This window comes from Acinonyx jubatus, chromosome B2, assembly GCF_027475565.1.
Source record: "Acinonyx jubatus isolate Ajub_Pintada_27869175 chromosome B2, VMU_Ajub_asm_v1.0, whole genome shotgun sequence".
Taxonomy (NCBI): Eukaryota; Metazoa; Chordata; class Mammalia; order Carnivora; family Felidae; genus Acinonyx; species Acinonyx jubatus.
In genome coordinates this window covers 126,331,630-126,354,094 of record NC_069385.1, presented here as the reverse complement: position 1 = coordinate 126,354,094, position 22,465 = coordinate 126,331,630, and positions in this window count along the sequence as shown.

The following is a 22,465-nucleotide window of genomic DNA, read 5'->3' as shown; positions in this document are numbered from 1 at the left end:
CAAGTCAAAAGAATTTTTTTTTCCAGCTGTGGCTGATAAGGACCAGCTGAAAACAACTAAAACTTCTGGAATACATATCAAGAACAATTTTTAAAAATGGATTGGTGAGCTGCAAAAGAATTTAAGAATTCTCAAAAAAATTTAAATATTCTTTTTTTTTAATGTTTATTTTTGAGAGAGAGACAGAGTGTGAGTGGGGGAGGGGCAGAGAGACAGAGGGAAACACAGAATCCAAAGCAGGCTCCAGGCTCTGAGCTGGAGGGCTCAATGCAGGGCTTGAACTCATAAACCGTGAGATCATGACCTGAGCCAAGGTCAGACGCTCAACCGACAGCCACCCAGGCGCCCCAAGAATTCTCAAAAAATTTTAAATGGAGGTAGAAACATAAAGAGGTAATTAGGATACTGGTGCCACTTTTCACCCTTATGACATTTGCCAAATATCAAATTGAACTTTGTTTTTCAGCACCTGGGGTGGGGAAGGGGCAGTAGCACAGCTGACAAAACTTAGGTCCTGCCCATGGTAGGGGGACTGATAGGAGACCTCACAAAGCTGAGACCCCAAAAAAGACAGACTAGTGTAAGGGTGAACAAATCTGTTTCCACCCTCTCCAATCTCCCCTTGTCCTCCCTCACTCCCCCCCACCCCCCAGATAGCGAGGAAGATTGCTTATCCTGAAAACCCATCTCCCCTGAGGATATGTATATATATATATATATATATATATATATATATATATATATATATGTGTGTGTGTGTGTGTGTGTGTGTGTGTGTGTGTGTGTGTGTGTGTGTATGTATACATATACATATATATGTATATGTAAATATATAGCCACATTCAGCCCCCAAACTGATTTGTTTGCACAGCCTGGGTAGTCTAAAAAAGTGTCATGCTGGAAATTTAAAGTGATATCAGGTTTTTAGTGCCTTCCAGGTGACAGAAGCAAACCATTGTCTTTGGGGGAACTCAGAAATAGTTTCAAGGAATGCAATCTCACAACCAAAAATCACAAACATGTAAGAGAGACAAGAGCCAGCAGAAACAATGGACAAAAGAAGCAGGCCTACAGACTTAAGCTATTAAGACTTACCAGACATGGGGTGCCTGGGTGGCTCAGTCGGTTAAGCATCCAAATCTTGATTTCAGCTCGGGTCATGATCTCTAGATTGTGAGATCAAGCCCCGCATTGGGCTCTGTGCTGAGCGTGGAGCCTGCTTGAGATTCTCTCCCTCTCCCTCTGCCTGTCCCCCACTTGTGCATGCGCACGCACTTTGTCTTACAAAAGAAAAGACTTAACCAGACATAATGTAAGAGTATGTCTTATATTTAAAGAAATAAGAGAGATTAAAGAGCATGAGAGCAGATAGGAAAAGGACCAAAATCTAGGAATGAGGAACACCATAATTAAAAGTTAAGTGGATTGACTAACATGACAACAAACTAGGTACCACTGAGAAAATAATAGGAAGAAATAAGGATGTTTTGGACTTGCAAAAGACTGTATCACCAGCAGATACTCACCACAAGAAAGATGAAAGGGTGTTCTTCAGACAGAAGGAAAATAATCCCGGATGGAAATATAGATCATCACAAAGGGATGAAGAGCAGAGGAAATAGTATGAGTAAATGTATGATTTATTATTTTTAAAGCTTCTTTAAGAGGTAATTGTAAACAATTATAGAAAAGTAGCATGGACTTTATAATATATGTAAAAGCAAAATGATGACAAGAAGGGCTAAACAAGGGGGGGAAGTATACAATAAGCATACTTACAAGGGTCTTATATTAGATGTAAAATGAGAGAACTATAATTCGAATGTAGGCTGTGATAAGTTAAAGATGTATACTATAAACCCTAAAGCTACCACCAAAATAGCCAAAAGATTATAGCTGTGAAACGAACAACAGATGAAATGCAATAAAAAAAATAATAGATTAATCAAAAAAAATGATAAGAAAAGAGGTAAAAGAGTAGAGAAAAAATGGAATAAATAGAAAATAAATAGCAAGGGGGGCGCCCAGGTGGTTTAGTTGGTTAAGTGCCTGACTTGATTTTGGCTCAGGTCATGATTTCATGGTTTGTGGATTTGTGCCCCATGTTGGGGTCCCATGCTCATTGTGGAACCTACTTGGGATTCTTTCTCTCCTGTCTTCCCCTCCCATGCTTGTGCTCTCTGTCTCAAAAAAAAAAAAAAAAAAAAAAAAAAAAGAAAAAAGAAAAAAATATATATATATAAAGAATAAATAGCAAGGTGATAGACTCCAACCTAACCATACCAATATTCACATTAAATGTAAAGTCTAAATTCCCCAATTAAAAGGCAGAGATTGTCAGATTGAATTTTTAAAAACTACATTAGGGTCATCTGGGTAGCTCAGTTGGTTAAGCATCTGACTCTTGGTTTCGGCTCAGGTCTTGATGTCACAGTTTTCGTGAGTTCAAGCCCCATATTAGACTCTGCGCTGGTAGTGTGATGCCTGCTTGGGATTTTCTCTCTCTCCCTCTTTCTCTGCCCTTCCCCCACTTGTACTGCCTCTGTCTCTCTCAAACACAAAAATAAAACCTATATTATGTCTTCAAGAAATGTACTTTAAATATAAAAAATAGGTTAAAAATAAAAGGGTAGAAAAAGATACACCATGCTAACACTAGTCAAAAGAAAGCTAGAATGGGTATATTAATAACAAAATGGACTGTAGAACAAAGAATTTTAACAGGGATTAAGGGTTATTTCATTATGATAATGGGGTCAGTTAATGAATGTAACTGACAGCAATCCTAAATGTTTTTGCACCTAGTAACAAAGCTTCAAGACATGAAACAAAAGCTAATCAGACTAAGGAAAAATTGATAATTACACAATTATCAAAGATTTTATTACCCCTTTCTAAAACTGATAGAACAAGTTGGCAGAATAAAAATATAGCAGACTTGGATGACAATATCAGCCTATTAGACCTAGTTGATATTTTTAGAACATTCCACACTAACACTGCAGAATACAAAAGTGCACATAGAATATTTATGAAGATAGACCACATTGTAGCCCATTAAAAAATCATAAATTTGAAAGTATTCATCATAACAAATTATGTTATTTGGTCATAGAGGAGTTATGTTAGAAATCAATAAAAGGAAAAAAATCAAAAAGAGATCCTTGAAAATCCTCAAATATTTGGAAATTAAATAACTCACAAGTCAAAGAAATCTAAAGGGAAATTAGTAACTTGAAGTGAATGAAAAAAATTGTAGGTTGCCACTAAAGCAGTAGTTAATAGGGAAACTTGTAGTAGTATATACCTGTATTAGGTCTCAAATCAGTGACCTGAATTTCCACTTTAAGAAACAAAAAAATAAGAGCAAATTCAATACAAAGTAAGCAGAAGAGGAATAATAAAGATCAAAGTGGAAATCAATGAAATAAAAGACAAAAACAATAGAACAATCATGGGGTACCTGGGTGGCTTAATCGGTTGGGCATCCAGCAACCTTGGCTCAGGTCATGATCTCGTGGTTTGTGAGTTCAGGCCCCCCAGTCAGGGTATGTGCTGACAGCCCAGAGCCTGGAGCCTGCTTCAGATTCTGTGTCTCCCCCTCTCTCTGCCCCTTCCCCGCTTACACTCTGTCTCTCTCAAAAATAAGTAAACATTAAAAAACAAAAAGAACAATAGAGAACAATCAGTGAATCTAAAAGCTTCTTCTTTGGGAAAAAAAGACCAATAAAAAATCCAGCCAGATTGGTGAGGGGAAAAAGAAAGAGAAATTACCAATATAAGGAAAGAGAGAAGTAACATCCCTACAGATTCTACAGATATTAAAAGGAATATTAGGAGCACCTTTATGCCAATAAATTCAAAATCCTAGATGAAACCAACAAATCCCTTGAAAGACACAAATTCACAGACCTCACCAAAAAAGGAGCAGATAACCTGAACAGCCCTACAGAAGAAATTAAAATTACAGTTTTTTTTTTAATTTTTTTTTCAACGTTTTTTATTTATTTTTGGGACAGAGAGAGACAGAGCATGAACGGGGGAGGGGCAGAGAGAGAGGGAGACACAGAATCGGAAACAGGCTCCAGGCCCCGAGCCATCAGCCCAGAGCCTGATGCGGGGCTCGAACCCACGGACCGCGAGATCGTGACCTGGCTGAAGTCGGACGCTTAACCGACTGTGCCACCCAGGCGCCCCAAAATTACAGTTTTAAGGCCTTCCTGTAACAAAAATCCAGGTCCAGGTGGCTTTAGTGATGGGTTTTACCAAACACTTAGGGAAGAAATAATACTAAATCTGCATAAACTTCCAAAAAATCAAGGACAGAATGCTTCCCAACTCATTCTATGAGATGAACATAACTCTAGTACCAAAATTATCCTGCTACCCTAGCCAGACAAAGCTACAAGAAATACTACAAGAAAAGCTACAAAGCGATATTCCACATAAGCATAAATTCAAAAGTTCTAAGGAAAAGTTTAGTAAATTGAATCTTCTATAATAAAAAGATAATATATCACGTTCATAGGATTTATCCTAAGAATGCAGGGCTGATACAGCATTCACACAATCCTCTCAATCAGTACAGAAAAAGCACCTGACAAAATACCATCATCTATTTCTGAGAAAATCTCAGGCAAACTAGGAATAAAGGGCACTTAACCCATTTGATAAAGGGCATCTACAGAAACCATAGAGCTAACATCATATTTAATTGTGAAAGACTGAATAATTTCCCCCTAACATCAGGAACAAATTTGGGATGTCTCTATCCAACATTATACAGGAGTTTCGAGACTGTACAACTGGGCAAGAAACAAAGGGCATCCAGATTGGAAAACATAAAAGAGGACATGATTTTCAGTCATGTAGAGAATGCACAATGGAGTCCACAAACTATGCATTAGAACTAATAAGTGACTTCATCAAGGTTGTAAGATACAAAGCAATGTACAAAAATCATGTTTGGGGTGCCTGGGTGGCTCAGTCGGTTGAGCATCTGACTTCAGCTCAGGTCGTGATCTCACAGTTTGTGAGTTTGAGCCCCGCATCGGGCTCTGTGCTGACAGCTCAGAGTCTGGAGCCTGCTTCCAATTCTGTGTCTCCCTCTCTCTCTGTCCCTCTCCCCCTCGTGCTCTGTCTCTTTCTCTCAAAAATAAATGTTAAAAAAATTTTTTTTTAAATCATGTTTGTGTATGTAGCAACAAACAATTAGAAATTGAAATTAAAAATCCACATTTACAACAGCTTAAAAATGTATTTAGGGATAAATGTGACAAAATATGTGATAGACCTGTACATTGAAAACTACAAAATATTGCTATAATAAGACGTAAATAAATAATAATATATACCTTGTCTGTAGATTAGGAGATTCCGTATTGTTAAAATATCATATTTCCAAAATACAGATTCAGTATAACTCAGTATAATCCCAATCCCAATCCAAATCCCAGCAGGCTATTTTGGGTGTGTATATATATAAATTGACTAGCAGATTCTAAAATCTCTGTACTACTGCAGTGGACTTAGAATAGCTTCCAGGGCTGCTTTAGAACTTGACAATATTATCACCAAAAGTTTCCAGCTGCTCCATTCTCTGCCCCCACATGATGTAAAACCTCAGCCCAAGCAGGCAGTCAGAAGGTGTTTTTGTTTCAGTATGTCCCTCTTATTATCTGTAAGAGTGCATGCCAGCTGAGAGGAAGTGTTGTAATAAGGAAGTTAATTTAGGAAGTGTCAATTGAAGTTGGAAATAAGATTTATTGCTGTTAATTCTTTGGAATAATCTGGGGTTGATTAGTGTTTTCAAACTGTACCTGCCAGTTGATACCATTATCATCCACTTTCCATATAAGATTAAAATGAATCTGATATAAAAGGATTTTCTAAAGACTGAGTTGATGAATTTATACGCATAGGAAAATAGACTTGTAGATCTCCAAGGAACAAGTGTCAAGAGGTTTCTGTAAGAAAGGAAGAGAGAGAGAGAGAGAGAGAGAGAGGAGGAAAGAAAGACCTACAGATTACCAAGGCAGTTTTCTTAAATTTAGAGAAGGGACATGGTAACACAGCAACCGACCAAAAAAACCTATGCCAGAAGCATCCCTTTTAAGGAGCTAAGATCATGTTCAAATTCTTTTAGTGTCATTTGCTGGGACTTGGGGACCAGAGGGACTATTGCAAGCATATTCCTAGGAATCCAGATCAGGGGAGAAGGTTATCCTTTGGATGCAAAGTTACTTCTGTATTCATCTTAATAAATAAAATTAAATTATTTGGCAGAAAGCCAAGTGTGACCCACCCATTTCTGAGGAAATGACCAGAGGTTGAAGATGATTATTCTCATCACTTATAATTGAAGAAATATTTGCCTTGTTTTCCTATTGCCCAAAGTTGGGATTTTCCTCCTTCTTCTGGCATGTTGCCTCTAAACTCATGTGCCATTTTGACCACAAAGCTCCCTGGCTTCTTTGGAGACATGAAACCAATGGAATATATATATTTATATTTATAAAATAAATATATTGTTATATATTACAAATATTTATTATGATGAATTTACTTACAATTATGGAGGCTGAGTAGTCCCACCATATCTGCTATCTGCAAGCTGGAAACCTAGGAGAGCTGAAGACATTGTTCACTCCAGCTCAAATGCCTGAGGACTAGGAGAGACAATGGTGTAAGTCCCAGACCAGGGGAAAAAGACAGGTGTCCTCGCCCAGCAGTCAGGCAGAGAGAGTGCAAATTCTCCCTTTCTCAGCCTTGTTGTTCAATTCAGGCTCTCAAGGGATTGGATGAGGACCACCCACATTGAGAAGGGCAATCTGCTTTACAGAGTCCACTGATTCAAATGCTACTCTCATTTAGACACCTTCCTCCCAGACACACCCAGAAAAAATGTTTAGCCAAATATCTAGATACTGCAATGGTCTAGTCAAGTTGACACAAAATTAACCATCACACTCCTTCATGAATTACTTTAGTCTGTTGTAGTGTTAGTCAAATTGTTGGTGTGCCTTCCTTCTCCTTTTGAAGAAAAGCTATACAGGAGGAGTGTTGTCTCTACCTTGACCTCATTAGCTCTTGACTCAAGCTAACATGGTGGACTATTACCGCTGAAGGAGCTGAATCAACATTCTGGAAGGGATGAAGTTTCAGGTCAGCTAGGACTCTTCCCCTGGGCAGGAGATCCACTTGGGAACACCCTGGTCTTGGAGCTACTCTCTTTTGGCCCCACCCCTTCACCCCCTGGGCCCCAACTTGCCAGTTTGGGAAGATATCGCTCAAAAGGACACCAGCTTTCTTTGGCTAGAGGTTGGTAGGAGCCACATCAGGAGAATGCATTACTTTATAGAAAAAACCATTTTCTTAAATACAGCCTGGTGCCCCTTTCATGGGATAGCTGTTCATGCATTGCTTCTACAGAGTGGCTACCCTTGTTTTAGGACAGGAAAAACTCCTGGAAAAGACAATTGGGCTTGGGGTAGGATTGATTTTTTTACTTTCTCTTTTAACATCCATATTAGGGGTGTCAGTGTACGAAGTTGCTGCCGCAATCCATCACAATCACTTGAGCACCATAAGCAGGGAAATCCTCAGTGAGAAAGGTGGAAATGTAAAGAAATTCAGGGACTGGAAATCGGGGCTATCATTCTATTAGCATCTGTGAGATCTTTCTGAGGGAAAAACAGGCACACACAAAAAAGTATATTCCTGCAGACTTCCGTTGTTTCCCTCAACTAATGAGGTAAGTTGGAGCCCTTTCATTTATGAAGAACTCACATCTGGTTCTTATTTCAGATAACAATTGGCAGCTTCAAGGCAGTGCATTCTGTAAATCTTAGTAAGTCTCTTGGCTTTTAGACCAGGCTGCCTGATACTCTTCTGGGTGAGAGACCCAGATAAGATTTGGAGGGCTTGAGAATGTAGGGCAGTCTCTTGGGTCTATAAGCAGACAGAATTTATGATGTTTCTCATAGGCCTCTAACATGTCTCAATATCTTTGTTCCTGAGGGAAAGTTGTGGGCAGATAATGCCTTCTGAACTTCCAATGCTTGTCTGTTTCTCAACTGGTAAACTTTGCCCCTGTTTCATTTTGGATTCATTCTAAAGTTTTCATAATAAAAGTACAAGCCAGTGTATTTGATTTCATGATAATAGCTGACATTTACTGACCACTTACTGTGTGTTCAGGCAAGCTAAGCATTTTATATACATTCCTTCGGTGAATGCCCACGAAGGACACTTGAAGCAGGTGTTACTCACATTTTGCAGATAAGGTTAGAGAAATTAAGTAATCTTCCCAAGGTGACATGGCTAAGTAAGCAGCGAAACCAAGAGTACAAATTAAGCTTGATTGCATAGCTGTAGGTTTCAAACATTAAGACATGCTACTTCTCACAAATTTCCTTATTTCTCTGTGATTACAAAAATGAGATTGGGAAGATGAAAAGGAATTGTTTCAGCTATCCATTGTTAGGTAACAAATCAGCCTTACAATTTAATGGCTTAAAATAACAACAATCTATTATTTCTCATGACACTGCCAGTTGACTAGAAGGTCTTCTGTTTTACCTGCTGGTGGGTTGGCTAGACAGTCCAAAATGGCCTTACTCCCATGGCTGGCAGTTATGTGGTTACTGACTTAGATATCAACTGGGGCTGTTGGCCAGAGGCCTCAGTTGTCTCCTACAAGGGCCCTTCTGTGTGGCTGCTTGGGTTTCCTCACAGCATGGTGACTGTGCTCTAAGAAGGAACATTCTAAGAAGACAAACCCCCTGTGAAAGTGCTTATCAAGGTTCCACTTTTAGTATCCTTGCCAATGGCCCATTGGCCAAAGTTAGGCTCATGGCCAAACCCTGAGTCAATGTGGGAGACTATACAAGATCATGAATTTAAGAAGGTGTGGTTCACTGAGGGCCACCAAAATAATGGTAACAGACATTAGGTGATAATATTTTATTTACTTGAGAAGCATTATTCTCTTCCTCTCAGGCTAATAATACCAAAGTTCACCCATTAGGGTTTCAAATTACATATATATCCATTTACATATAAATTTTGAAATTTTGAATGATGGTAATGGTGGTATTCAGGCTGTTAAATGAATCGATAATTGCAAGTTCATTTACTAGTTTAATATTCTCTTTTTTTAAAAAAATCTTTTTTAATGTTTTATTTTTGAGAGAGAGAGAGATGGAGTGTAAACAGGGGAGGGGCAGAGAGAGAGAGAGAGAGTGAGTCTGAAGCAGGCTCCAGGCTCACAGAGCCTGATGCGGGACTTGAACCCACAAGCCGTGAGATTGTGACCTGAGCTAAAGCTGGATGCTTAACTGACTGAGCCACCCAGGTGCCCCAATATTGTCTGCTTTCAAGGAGCGTTAGCTTGTTAACACAGTCATTACCTTGTTTGATATTCACAAAACCCCAATTATTTTATGATCTCTACTTTACAGATGAGAAGTGGAAGTAACTTGGCCTGGGTCACATGCCTGATTCTCAGCAGATCTAGTTTTGAGGCACTGCTGGACTCCAAAGCCATGCTCCTTCCTCTTCTCCAATCCACCTCTGCTGCTGAATGCAAATCTGGGGAGCTGAGGAGTAACCAACACAGGACACTTAAACGTTTGTAAGGAAGGGTGCTGTTTCTTTTTCTTTCTTTTTTTCTTTTTTTTAAAAATAAGCTCCATGTCCAACGCAGGGCTTGAACTCATGATCCTGAGATTGAGTTAACATGCTCTACCTACTGAGCCAGCCAGGTGCCCTGGGTGAAGATTTTTTAAAAGCAATTGCAATCAAGTGGAAGAGGAAGCTCACAGGAGGAAAAGTCTGGAGGCTTTGTTTCATATTGTGTTGATGTGTTAAACTAGTGGGCCTGGTCTTAACCTTTCTTCATCTATAGCACACACACACACACACGCACACTCACTCACACACACACATATATATACATATAAGTTTATTTATTTTTGAGAGAATGTGCACACGCATGAGGTCAGGGGAGGGGCAGAGAGAGTCTGAGACAGAGAATCCCAAGTAGGCTCCATGCTGTCAGTGTCCGTACTGATCAGGAACTGTGAGATCATGACCTAAGCTGAAATCGAGTCAGAGGCTCGGGGCGCCTGGGTGGCTCAGACCATTAAGTGTCTGACTTCGGCTCACGTCATGATCTCAGTTCCTGAGTTCCAGTGCTGCATCGGGCTCTGTGCTGACAGCTTGGAGCCTGGAACCTGCTTCGGATTCTGTGTCTCCCTCCTTCTCTGCCCCTCCCCTGCTCTCTGGCTCTCTCTCTCTCTCTCAAAAATAAATAAACATTAAAAAAAAGAAGAGTCAGAGGCTCAACTGCTTGAGCCACCCAAGCACCCCAATCTTTTGATTTAAAGTGAGAGACGTGTGACTCTTCCTTTCACTTGAAAATGTAGGGGCTGTTGTAGGGTGATTAATTGGCCTGATTTCAATACTGCTGTGTCACGGAGAATAGGGAAGCCCAAGGAGAGGGAGAGAGACTAGAACACCTGGTTGGCAGAACAGAATACACCCAACGTTTATTAAGTTTGCTTGTTATGTGGACTTAATTCGTGGCGACCCCAAATAATCACAGTAGTAATATCAAAGATCACAGGTCACAGAGTACCATAAAAAATATAGTAATCACGGATAAGTTTGAATTATTGTGAGAATTACCAAAATGTGACCCAGAGACAAGAAGTGAGCAAATGCTGTTGAGAAAAAATGGTGCCAGTAGACTTCCTTGACAAACCTTTAATTAAAAAAAAAAAAAAAACAATATCTGCAAAGCATAATCCCATGAAGTGCAATAAAACGAGGTCTGCCTGTAACATAAAATATACCACCTTAACCACTTTTAGGTGAACCATGCAGTTAACTACGTTCCCATTGTTGTGCAATGGATCTCCAGAACTTTTTCTTCTTGCAAAACTGAAACCCTAGACCCATTGAACAATTAGTTTTCAGTTTCCCCTCCTTCTCAGATTTCAAAGGGAGAAACTGGTGACCTGAGAATTCACCCAGGTGACGCATCTTCTTGGAGTTTTTCATCAGTACCTTGTGCAGATCCACGTGTGATGCCTAAGGACTGATTTCTGACCAGTGCCTAAAGGACAAGGAGATTAAAATAACAATACACCTTGTGACAGGCGGTGCTGAGCACCTGTGGGCATTGTACCCCCTTGTTCTCCCAGTGGCTCTATATCCCTTATCAGCAAGTCTGTGCATTGAGCTTCTCTTAACTTTTATTCTCATGGCCATAGGTTTCCATCATTTTTCTTTCCTGGGATGGTGGGTGCACTTTGTGCACTGTGCTCCGAGGAGCCTGACTCAGTGTGTGAAATGTGGATGAGCTGTGCTAAGACAGAGCCTTCACTCTGGACATAAGCAGGGCTTGGTCTTTAGCTGATAGTAAGCATGCACACTTAGCAACTGATGTTCCAATGGCAGAGCGTGCATCAAGGGGACCCCGGGCTTGTGTATTCTTCTACATTGGATGAATGAAGCAAAGAAAAACAAAGCAGGCAGTAGGAAATTTCGACTCTTCCAGACTGCAAAATGGGTGGGAAGATGGAAGGATAAAGGTAGGTGTTGGGGGTCAGAGCCTTGGATTAGGGTCCCTCGAGGGGCTGGCAGGCTGGGTCCTACTTGGGAAAGGCTCCAGCCCTCCAGCAGGGCAATAGAGGAGCATCCTGGGTGGTGGTGGGGGGGCACTCGCCCCCTCCTGGATCCCATTGCTGAAGGAAAATACCCACCCACTCTTTCCAAGAGCTGCCACAGGTTCTGGCCCTGGGGTTCCTTGGATTCCTTGGGAGCGAGTTTACCCACGCCTCTCTTCCATCAGCCACTGTGCCCTTGTCCACTTTAAATTTTTTTTTTTAAGTTTTTATTTATTTTTGAGACAGAGAGAGACAGAGCATGAACGGGGGAGGGGCAGAGAGAGAGGGAGACACAGAATCGGAAGCAGGCTCCAGGCTCTGAGCCATCATCCCAGAGCCCGACGCGGGGCTCAAACTCATGGACCACGAGATGGTGACCTGAGTCGAAGTCGGATGCTTAACTGACTGAGCCACCCAGGCGCCCCTCGTTGTCCACTTTAACTGGCCAATGTGGAGACTCAGGGTCCAGACCCAGATCCTAGCTCCCAGAGCAAGTTTTGGAGAAAGCACCTTCACATTTCTTGAGTCTCTCTCTCTCTATATATATGTAGTGGAGGCAGGAAGGGGAGCCACTTGAAATATCTACAATTATCTGAGGTAGATTTATGGGTAAAGATTCCTTTCACAAAATGCTGTTTTTCATTTTTTCTTTCTTCAGAAAGATGTTTTTCAAAAGGAAGCATGATATTTTCACCAAGATGGATATTGTACATCACTTTGGGATGTTCATAAACACCGTTTGCTTTCGTGCAGCCCAGGAAACTGAAAAAGAGACAGAGTGAATGAATTTGTCTTCCTTCTTCTTTCCTGAAAGATAGCAGACAGCAAGTGGCTGCTTGATAAACCCAAGGCCTCTGTGATTAAACAATATATAACCACGTGGAACCAACAGGCGAAAGAATCGGTTTTCTGACAAGAACATTTTCAGCCAAGCAGGGGGATTAGCTGAGGGGACCTGCTCCTTCTCCAGGGAAACCAGTAGCCTCTGGGCTTTCAAATGCAGCCACTGTCCTGCCTCAGGCATCTTCCAGAAGAAAAATGCATATTTATGAAGCCTGAATTTTATGTAAAAACAAGACGAAGGGACCAGTTGGAATGGTCCTGCCAGAGAGGGAAAACATCAATTTAAATATTTGATTTACATCCAAAATTCATTCCATCAAAGATCTGGCACCCGCAGCCGTCTGCTGACCTGTTTGAGAAATAACGCAGACGTTTCTGGTGTGCCTGTAAAACAGCCTGAGCTCCCCAGGACCTCCGGCTCAGAGTATGGGACAGCTTACCCGAGTCCCAGGATAACGTGGATTCAAAACCAGCAGACACCGGGCTGCCCTCAGCCGCTGCTTCATGCTGTGCCTTCGGGGCCTGACTGTCCTCAGTCTCAGCCAAAATGGGGCCCGAGGTTGTGTGGCGGATGGGCTAGGAGCCAGCCGCCCACCCCGGCGCCTCCCCACTGCTCCTCTGCTGCCTTCGGGTCCTTGAGCAGCAGATTTTCCCGTGCTCCTGCCAAAACCCAAGACAGCCAGTGAATAATCAGCTGCAATTTGTAAACCTATTCCATTTTGCAACTGCTGTTTTCATTCAGAATTTTCTGGAATTCCAGTGGCCAGCCACAGCAGGTTTTTTGTTTTTTGGTTTTTTTTTTTTTTTTTTTGTCTTCAGACTTGCAAGGCACTTGGCCCTCTGCAGTGGGGACATGGGAGGAACTCGGATCTGCTTCCCAGACTGGAAAGAGACCCCAGACACAGTGAGCCACAGGGAGAGCCTTTCCAACTTCTTCAGGGGAAGGGGCCTGTGCCTCAGAGGTCAGGGTGGCACCCAAGTTGTGTCACTCCCTGACACCCAGCTGTCTGTTCTACACACAAGATGCCATTCGTGGAAAAGCAAAGCACAAAAAGATGCAAATCATACAAACACATAATTGGTGCCCAATGAGTGGTGGTTGCCTTGAACTGCTTGGCGAAAAGGAGGGTTTGCTGATGTACAAACTCTTTAACTCTCCTTTCATGTATTGGAAAGGCTGGTACTTGTTCCTGGTAGACTCAGTGCCTAGCAAATCTCCTGCCTGATGCTATAGAAAAAACAACCTTTTGCTAGTCAAGAGCATTAGAGACATTTTGCCTCCAATATTTAAATATCAACATCAAGGAGGAAAAAAACTGTATAGAAAATGTTTTAAAAATCCTATTTATTTAAATTGTGGTAAAATACACATACCATCTGTAAAAACAGGGAGGGAGGCAAACCATAAGACTTCAATGCAGAGAACACACTGAGGGTTGATGGGGGTGGATGGGGCAGGGGTTTGGAAAATGGTTGATGGGCATTAAGGAGGGCACTTGTTAGGATAAGCGTTGGGTGTTACATGTAAGTGATGAACCACTAAATTCTATTCCTGAAATCATTATTACACTATATGTTAACAACTTGGACTTAAAAGAAAATACTTACCATCTTAGCCATTTTTGAGTATACAGTTGAGTAGGATTAAGGGCATTCACACTGCTGTGCCAACACCACCACCATCTATTTCTAGAACTTTGCCATCTTCCTGAGCTGAAACTCCTGTACCCATTGAACACTGACTCCTCATTCTCCCCTCCCCCAGTGCCTGGCAGCCCCCATTCTACTTTCTGTCTCTGTGATTTTGATGACTCCAGCAATCTCATGTAAGTGGAAAGAAAATTTTTTAAATCTTTTTTTAAGTTATTATTATTATTTGGAGAGAGAGAGAGAGAGAGAGAGAGAGAGCGCAAGCATGAGTGCAACCGGGGGAGGGGCAGAGAGAAAAGGAGTGAGAGAACCCCAGGTAGGCTCCTCGCTGTTGGCGTAGAACCCAGCTCGGGGCTTGAACTCACAAACAGCAAGATCATGACCTGAGCCAAAACCAAGAGTCTGACGCTTAACTGACTCAGACACCCAGGTGCCCCCAAGAAGAAAATTAAAAAATTTTTTTTGAAAAAGAGGTTAGAGTGGGAGAGAGCCAAAGCATAAGAGACTCTTAAAAACTGAGAACAAACTGAGGGTTGATGGGGGGTGGGAGGGAGGGAAGGGTGGGTGATGGGTATTGAAGAGGGCATCTTTTGGGATGAGCACTGGGTGTTGTATGGAAACCAATATGACAATAAATTTCATATATTAAAAAAATTTTTGTTTCTAATTTTAATTCCATCATAGTTAACATACAGTGTTATATTGGTGTCAGGTGTACAATCTAGTGATTCAACAATTCTATACATTACTCAGTGCTCATCAGGAAAGTGCACAAGAAAATCTTTTTAACTTAGAAAATATCTTGAGTCTAAGGAGAAAATAATCTTCTCATTCACAAAATCAAAAAATTTCTGTCCTGTTAAATCACTGGACAGTCTCCTGGGGCTCTCCCCAGGTGACCAGCTTTTCTTTTGGTCATCTGGGGCAGGTCACCATTCCTGAGGGGGCCGGAGTCAGGACAAATCAGGGTTTGAAGGTCTGAGTGGGCCCCATGCCCTCCGCTCAGGGGGCTGTGACTCAGGGTGCTCACTGTGGGCCAGCCCTGCCTGAGGCTGGAGCACTCACAGCTGGAGTGCTCCCACCGCTCCACACCCACTGAGGGATGCTGTGATCCTGACCTTTCAGTGCCTCCCACCCACTGTGGATGCTTCTATTTAGCCTTTGTCATGCTCAAGTATCTCCTGAGTCTCCACCCTGGCGGCCCCTCCCACTCCTGCCCCTCCAGCCCCAGGCTGCCCCATCCCCTGCCTCTCACTTCACTGCATCCAGTCTCTGCGGCCTGACTTCCCCTGCCTTCCAGGGCTCTTGTGAGCTTATCTACCATGCCCCTCTCGCCAACACAATAAGTCTGCTATGGGCTGAGCTGTGTCCCTCAAAGTTTATCTGCTGGAGTCCTAACCCTGAGTCCCTCAGATCAGCACTGTTCAGAGACACAGAGGTGAAGAGGTTGTCAAGATAAAATGCAGTGGTAGGGGTGGGCCCTGGTCCAGGGTGCTGGTGTCCTTATAAGAAGAGGAGATCGGGGGCGCCTGGTGACTTTTTCACTCTCTTACTGATGAAAAACTTTTTAAAGTTTTTTAAAATTTATTTTGGGAGAGAGAGAGAACACACACATGCACGTGTGAGGGCGGGGTGGAGAGAAGGAGAGACAGAATCCCAAGCAGGCTCCGTGCTGGAACGTCAGCACAGAGTCCAAGGTGGGGCTCAAACTCACAAAGAGTTATCATGATCTGAGCTGATTTCAAGAGTTGGACACTACTAAATCGACTGAACCACCCAGGTGTGCTGATGAAAAAGTTTTTTTTTTTTAATTTTACAACTAAAAAGCTTCTACACAGAAAAACAACAACAAAAGAGTGCCTGGGCAGCTCAGTCGGTTAAGCATCCAACTTTGGCTCAGGTCATGAGGTCACAGTTTGTGAGTTTGAGCCCTGTGTCTGGCTCTGTGCTGACAGTTCAGAGCCTGGAGCCTGCTTCGGATTCTGTGTCTCCCTCTCTCTCTCTGCCTTTCCCCTGCTTGCGTTCTGTCTGTCTGTCTCTCTCTCTTGAAAATAAATAAATGTTAAAAAAATTTAAAAAAGAAGGGGCGCCTGGGTGGCTCAGTCGGTTAAGCGGCCGACTTCGGCTCAGGTCATGATCTCACGGTCCGTGAGTTCGAGCCCCGCGTCAGGCTCTGTGCTGACAGCTCAGAGCCTGGAGCCTGGTTCAGATTCTGTGTCTCCCTCTCTCTGACCCTCCCCCATTCATGCTCTGTCTCTCTCTGTCTCAAAAATAAATAAACGTTAAAAAAATTTTTTTTTAATTAAAAAAAGAAAGGAGATCAGGATACAGACACACACAGAGGGAAGATTGCGTGAGGACACAGAGAGAGGCGGCATCTGCAAACCAAGGAGAGAGTCTGCAGGAGACGCCAATGCTGCTATCACCTTGATCTCAGACTTCCAGCCTCCAAAACTGTGAGAAGTCAATGCCTGTTATTTAAGTATCAAGGCTGTGGTACTTGTTATGGCCACTGGAGCTGATGGATGCCAGGCTCTCTATGGTCCTAACCTTGTCTGCCCTCCCCTGGACTCCACCTGCTGTGGGTCCCCAGTGTCCATGTGTCCTCCCAAAGCCCCCAGGTGGTTCCTCTTCCTCTGCTCACCCTGAGGTGCTGCTGCTCTGAGCGACCGTCCCCCATCATATTCCTGGGACCTCTCCGGGATGTCCCGCTGTCCTGGCACTGGCCGCACGCACTCACACCTGTCCAGTGTCCCTGAGCCCCAGGTGGGCGCTCCGGCACCTGCTACAGATGCTCCGGGGGCACCTCAAACTCCACCTGTTAGAACGCACGTTCCCCCCACCCCTTACTGGTTTCCCCCTGAAGTTCTCCATTCCTGGGGGCATCCATTTCCCTTTTGCAAGCCAGAAACTCCTCTTTCCCTCAAACCTAACCAATCACACACCAAGTCCTGCTATTTTATTTGGAAGGTATTTTTCAAGTCCCTTCCTGTGGTTTCCTGTCACAGGATGAAATGCTATCTCACTAGTTTGGGCCCTCCCAGACCCCATTCCAGACCCTTCTCTTCCACTGTGTGCGCCTCACTCCAGCCCCTCCTCAACACCACAGGCTGCCGCAATCACCACACCGTCTCATGGCTCTGAGACTTTCTAGGCCATTCCATCCATCTGCAATTCTCCCTTCCCCACCATACCCTCTCAAACTCTTCGTGCTTTAGGAAGGCATCCCTGAATTTCCAGTCTGGGTCTTGATGCTTCCATCACATCCTGGGTTCCCTCATCATCAATATAACCACCGCCTAGTCGTCATCATCACAGTCATGGAGCAAAGTCAAATTACTGTGTGTTGGGCACCTGGCTAACTGCTCTATCTGCATGATCTCACTTCATCCTTACAACAACCCTGTGAGGTGGGTACTATCTTTATCCCCCAGTTCACAGATGAGGAAACTGAGGAACAGAGAGGTTAAGCAACTTGTTCGGGGTCATAATCTATGGATGGTATCATTTATAACATTCATATCATCACCTTGAATTGCAATCTGCTTATATAGCTTCTTGCTCTTGAGAATAAGAGCCATATCTATTTTTGAATCCCTAAGGCTTAGCATAACTTCTGATAAGGAGTAGTTGCTACATGGAACTGAGGAAAAAAGAACAGAACATCTTACTACGTCATCTGGCCCAGCAAAGGCAGGATGCCTCGAGGTGCCTGGCTTGAATTCAGCCCCTGCCCTACCCGAGGCTGGCTTTAGGGTGTGCTCAGTATGTGGGTCCATAGGGATCAGTTCTGGCTCTAAGAAAGAAACCCTCCCACCCTAAAAAGTATCTTTCCTATCTTCTCTACCAAGCGTCTAATCTCTTTAACTGAATGAAGACCTTCATTCCATAAGTATAAGTAAAGATTCCAAAGAAAATACAGCCAGTCCACTTTTCTGTTTGGCATTTCCCAATTTTACCCATTGTTCAGTTTGTTAATTTAGAGATTAACCCTTCCCCTTTATCTATTAATTCCAGAATCCATAGTGCTCTTTTTTTTTATTGTCACAAAGAATTTATGCATAAATACAGTTATTACATGGCAACCGGTCTAATAAAAGCTTTCCAGCTTTTTATTATTTTATATGGGGCATGAAGACCAAGTGCAAATGATAATTAGAAGAATTTGTTTAAAGAAAATATAATGCTTCTTTATGAGTAGGAGCTTTTTAAAATAAACTTAAAAAAATGGAAGTATAGTGGCGCCTGGGTGGCTCAGTCAGTTAAGCGTCACACTTCATCTTAGATCATGATCTCGCAGTTCATGAATTCGAACCCCACGTTGGGCTCTGTGCTGACAGCTCAGAGCCTGGAGCCTCCTTTGGATTCTGTGTCTCCTCTCTCTGCCCCTCTCCTGCTTGTTCTCTCTCTCTCTCTGTCTCTCTGTCTCTCAAAAAAAAAAAAAAAGAATAAACATTAAAACAATTTTTTTAAATAAAATTAAAAAATGGAAGTACAATATACATATTATATATGTATGTATACATGTATGATATACATGTAATATACATAAAAAGCCACCAATCCTAAGAATATAGCCTGGTGAATTATTACAAAATGAACATAACTGTATCACTAGCCCCTAGATCAAGAGACAGAATATTACCTGGGGCACCTGGGTGGCTTAGTTGGTTGAGCATCCAACTCTTGATTTTTGGCTCAGGTCATGATCCCAGGGTCATGGGATCAAGCCCCCATGATGGGCTGTGTGCTGAGCATGGAGCCTGCTTAGGATTCTCTCTCATCCCCCTCTGCCCCTCTTCCCTGCTCATGTGCTCTCTCTCTCTTGTTCTCTCTAAAATAAAATAAAATTTAAAAAAGATTTTTTAAAAACCATTAAAAAGAGAGAGAGAGAGAGAGAGAGAGAGAGAGAGACAGATTATTACCAGAATCACCTTCCCTGCCAAAGAACCCTTCTCCAAGCACTAAGGTAATTGCTATACTGACTTCTAATGCCATGGGTTAGTTTTCCCTGCTTTTGAACTTCCGATGAATGGAATCACATAGTATACATTATTTTACATATAGCTTCTTTTGCTCAACATTATGTCGGTGGGATTTATCAACTATGAATAGCAATCCACCTGTTAATCCATTTTCACTTCTATAAGAATTCCTTTTGTAGATATATTAAGGTGTGTTTACCCATTCTCCTGTTGATGCACATTTGGTGCTATTATGAATATTGCTGCTATGAACATTCTAGCACACATCACTGGCAACAATATATATACATTTCTTTGGAGTCTATGCCTGGGAGTGGAATTTCTGGATAACGGGTATACTCAGCATTAGTGGATACTCCCCGAGTTTCCCAAGGTGGTTCTGCTATTTTATATTCTCACTGTGGAATGAGTGGGGATGAGTAGATGTTTCAGTTACTTCATATTCTACCCAACACTTGGTATTAACACTCTTTTCCATGTTAACCACTCTGGTAGGTGTATACTGGTTTCTTAACCAGTGGGTTGTTTGTCATAGAGCTCATGAGGTTATTTTTTATACGCTTTTTGTTTTTATTGTTTTTTATTTTTTATTTTTATTATATTTATAGAGAGAGGGAATGTGCACACATGAGTTGGGAAGGGGGCAGAGGGAGAGAGAGAGTCTCAAGCAGGCTCCATGCTGAGCACGGAGTACTATGTGGGGCTAGATCCCATGACCTGAACCAAAATCAAGAGCTGGATGCTCAATTGATTGAGCCACCCAGGTTCCCATATGCTTTTTGGACATTTGGATGTCCTTCTTCCTTCCTTCTTTTGGTGAAGCATCTGTTCATTTCTTTAATCAATCAACCAATTATACTGCCTTTTATTTATGGTGATGTATACATAACACGAAATTTACCATTAAAAAATTTTTTTTAATGTTTTTATTTATTTTTGAGACAGAGAGAGACAGAGCATGAGCAGGGGAGGGGCAGAGAGAGAGGGAGACAGAATCTGAAGCAGGCTCCAGGCTCTGAGCTGTCAGCACAGAGCCTGATGCGAGGCTTGAACTCATGGACTGCGAGATCATGACCTGAGCTGAAGTCGGACGCCCAACCAACTGAGCCACCCAGGCGCCCCAAAATTTACCATTTTAAAGCATACAATCCTATGGTATCAGTATATTGACAGTGTTGTACAGCCATGACCACCATCCATTTCTTTTCTTTGTTTTTTTTTTTTTGCTTTCTTAAACATTTTTTTATTATTTATTTTTGAATTTAAGTCCAAGTTAGTTAACATATAGAGCGTAATAATAATTTCACTTTTTGTTATTTTTTATTATTAAAATTTTTTATTATTTATTTTTTTATTATTTATTTTTGAATTTAAATCCAAGTTAGTTAACATACAGTGTAATAATAATTTCAGGACTAGAAGTTAGTGATTCATCATTTACATATAACACCCAGTGCTCATCCCAACAAGTGTCCTCCTTAATTCCCCCACCCCTTTAGCCCTTACCCCTACCCAACACCTGCCAACAACCCTCAGTTTGTTATCTGTATTTAAGAGTGTTTTATGGAGTATTTAAGAGTCTTTTATATTATTTTTGCTTCCTTCCCTTATGTTCATCTGTTTTGTATCTCAAATTCCACATATGAGTGAAATCATATGATATTTGTCTTTGTCTAATTTCACTTAGAATAATACACTCCATCCACATTGTTGCAAATGGCAAGATTTCATTCTTTTTGATTGCCGAGTAATACTCCACTGTATATATACACCACATCTTCTTTATCCATTCATCAGTCAATGGACATACAGGCTCTTTCCATACTTCGGCTATTATTGTTGATAGCGCTGCTATAAACATTGGGATGCGTGGGCCCTTTGAATCAGCATTTTTTTTTTTAATTTTTTTTTCCACGTTTTTATTTTTATTTTTGGGACAGAGAGAGACAGAGCATGAACGGGGGAGGGGCAGAGAGAGAGGGAGACACAGAATCGGAAACAGGCTCCAGGCTCCGAGCCATCAGCCCAGAGCCTGACGCGGGGCTCGAACTCACGGACCGCGAGATCGTGACCTGGCCGAAGTCGGACGCCCAACCGACTGTGCCACCCAGGCGCCCCTGAATCAGCATTTTTGTATCCTTTGGATAAATACCTAGTAGTGCAATTGCTGGGTAGGGTAGTTCTATTTTTAACTTTTTAAGGAAACTCCATACTGTTTTCCAGAGTGGCTGCACCAGTTTACATTCCCACCAGCAGTGCAAAAGGGTTCCTCTTTCTCCCCATCCTTGCCAACATTGGTTGTTGCCTGAGTTGTTAATATTAGCCATTTTGACGGGTGTGAAGTTGTATCTCATTGTGGTTTTAATTTGTATTTTCCTGATGATGAGTGATGTTGAGCATTTTTCATGTATCTGTTAGCCATCTGGATGTCTTCTTTGGAAAAGTGTCGATTTATGGCCTCTGTGCATTTCTTCACTGGATTATTTGGTTTTTGGGTGTTGAGTTTGGTAGGTTCTTTATAGATTTTGGATACTAATTTATCAGCTTTATCATTTGCAAATATCTTCTCCCATTCTGTCAGTTGCCTTTTGGTTTTTCTGATTGCTTCCTTTGCTGTGCAGAAGGCTTTATCTCAGTGAGGTCCCAATAGTTCATTTTGGCTTTTGTGTCCTTTGCCTCCAGAGACATGTTGAGTAAGAAGCTGCTGGGAGGTCAAAGAGGTTTTTGCCTGCTTTCTCCTCTAGCATTTTGATGGCTTCCTGTCTTATGGTTAGGTCTTTCATCCATGAGTTTATTTTTGTGTATGGTGTAAGAAAGTGGTATAAGAAGGTTTATTCTTCTGCATGTCGCTGTCCAGTTTTCCCAACACCATTTGCTGAAGAGACTGTTTTTATTCCATTGGATATTCTCTTCTGCTTTGTCAAAGAGTAGTTGGCCATACGTTTGTGGGCCCATTTCTGGGTTCTCTATTCTATTCCATTGATCTGAGTGTCTGTTTTTGTGCCAGTACCATACTGTCTTGATGATTACAGCTTTGTAATACAGCTTGAAGTCCGGGATTGTGATGATTCCAGCTTTGGTTTTCTTTTTCAAGATTGCTTTGGCTATTCGGGGTCTTTTCTGGTTCCATACAAATTTTAGGATTATTTGTTCTAGCTCTGTGAAGAATGCTGGTGTTACTTTGATAGGGATTGAATTGAATATGTAGATTGCTTTGGGTAGTATTGACATTTTAACAATATTTGTTCTTCCTATTCAGGAGCATGGAATATTTTTCCATTTTTCTATGTCATCTTCAATTTCATTCATAAGCTT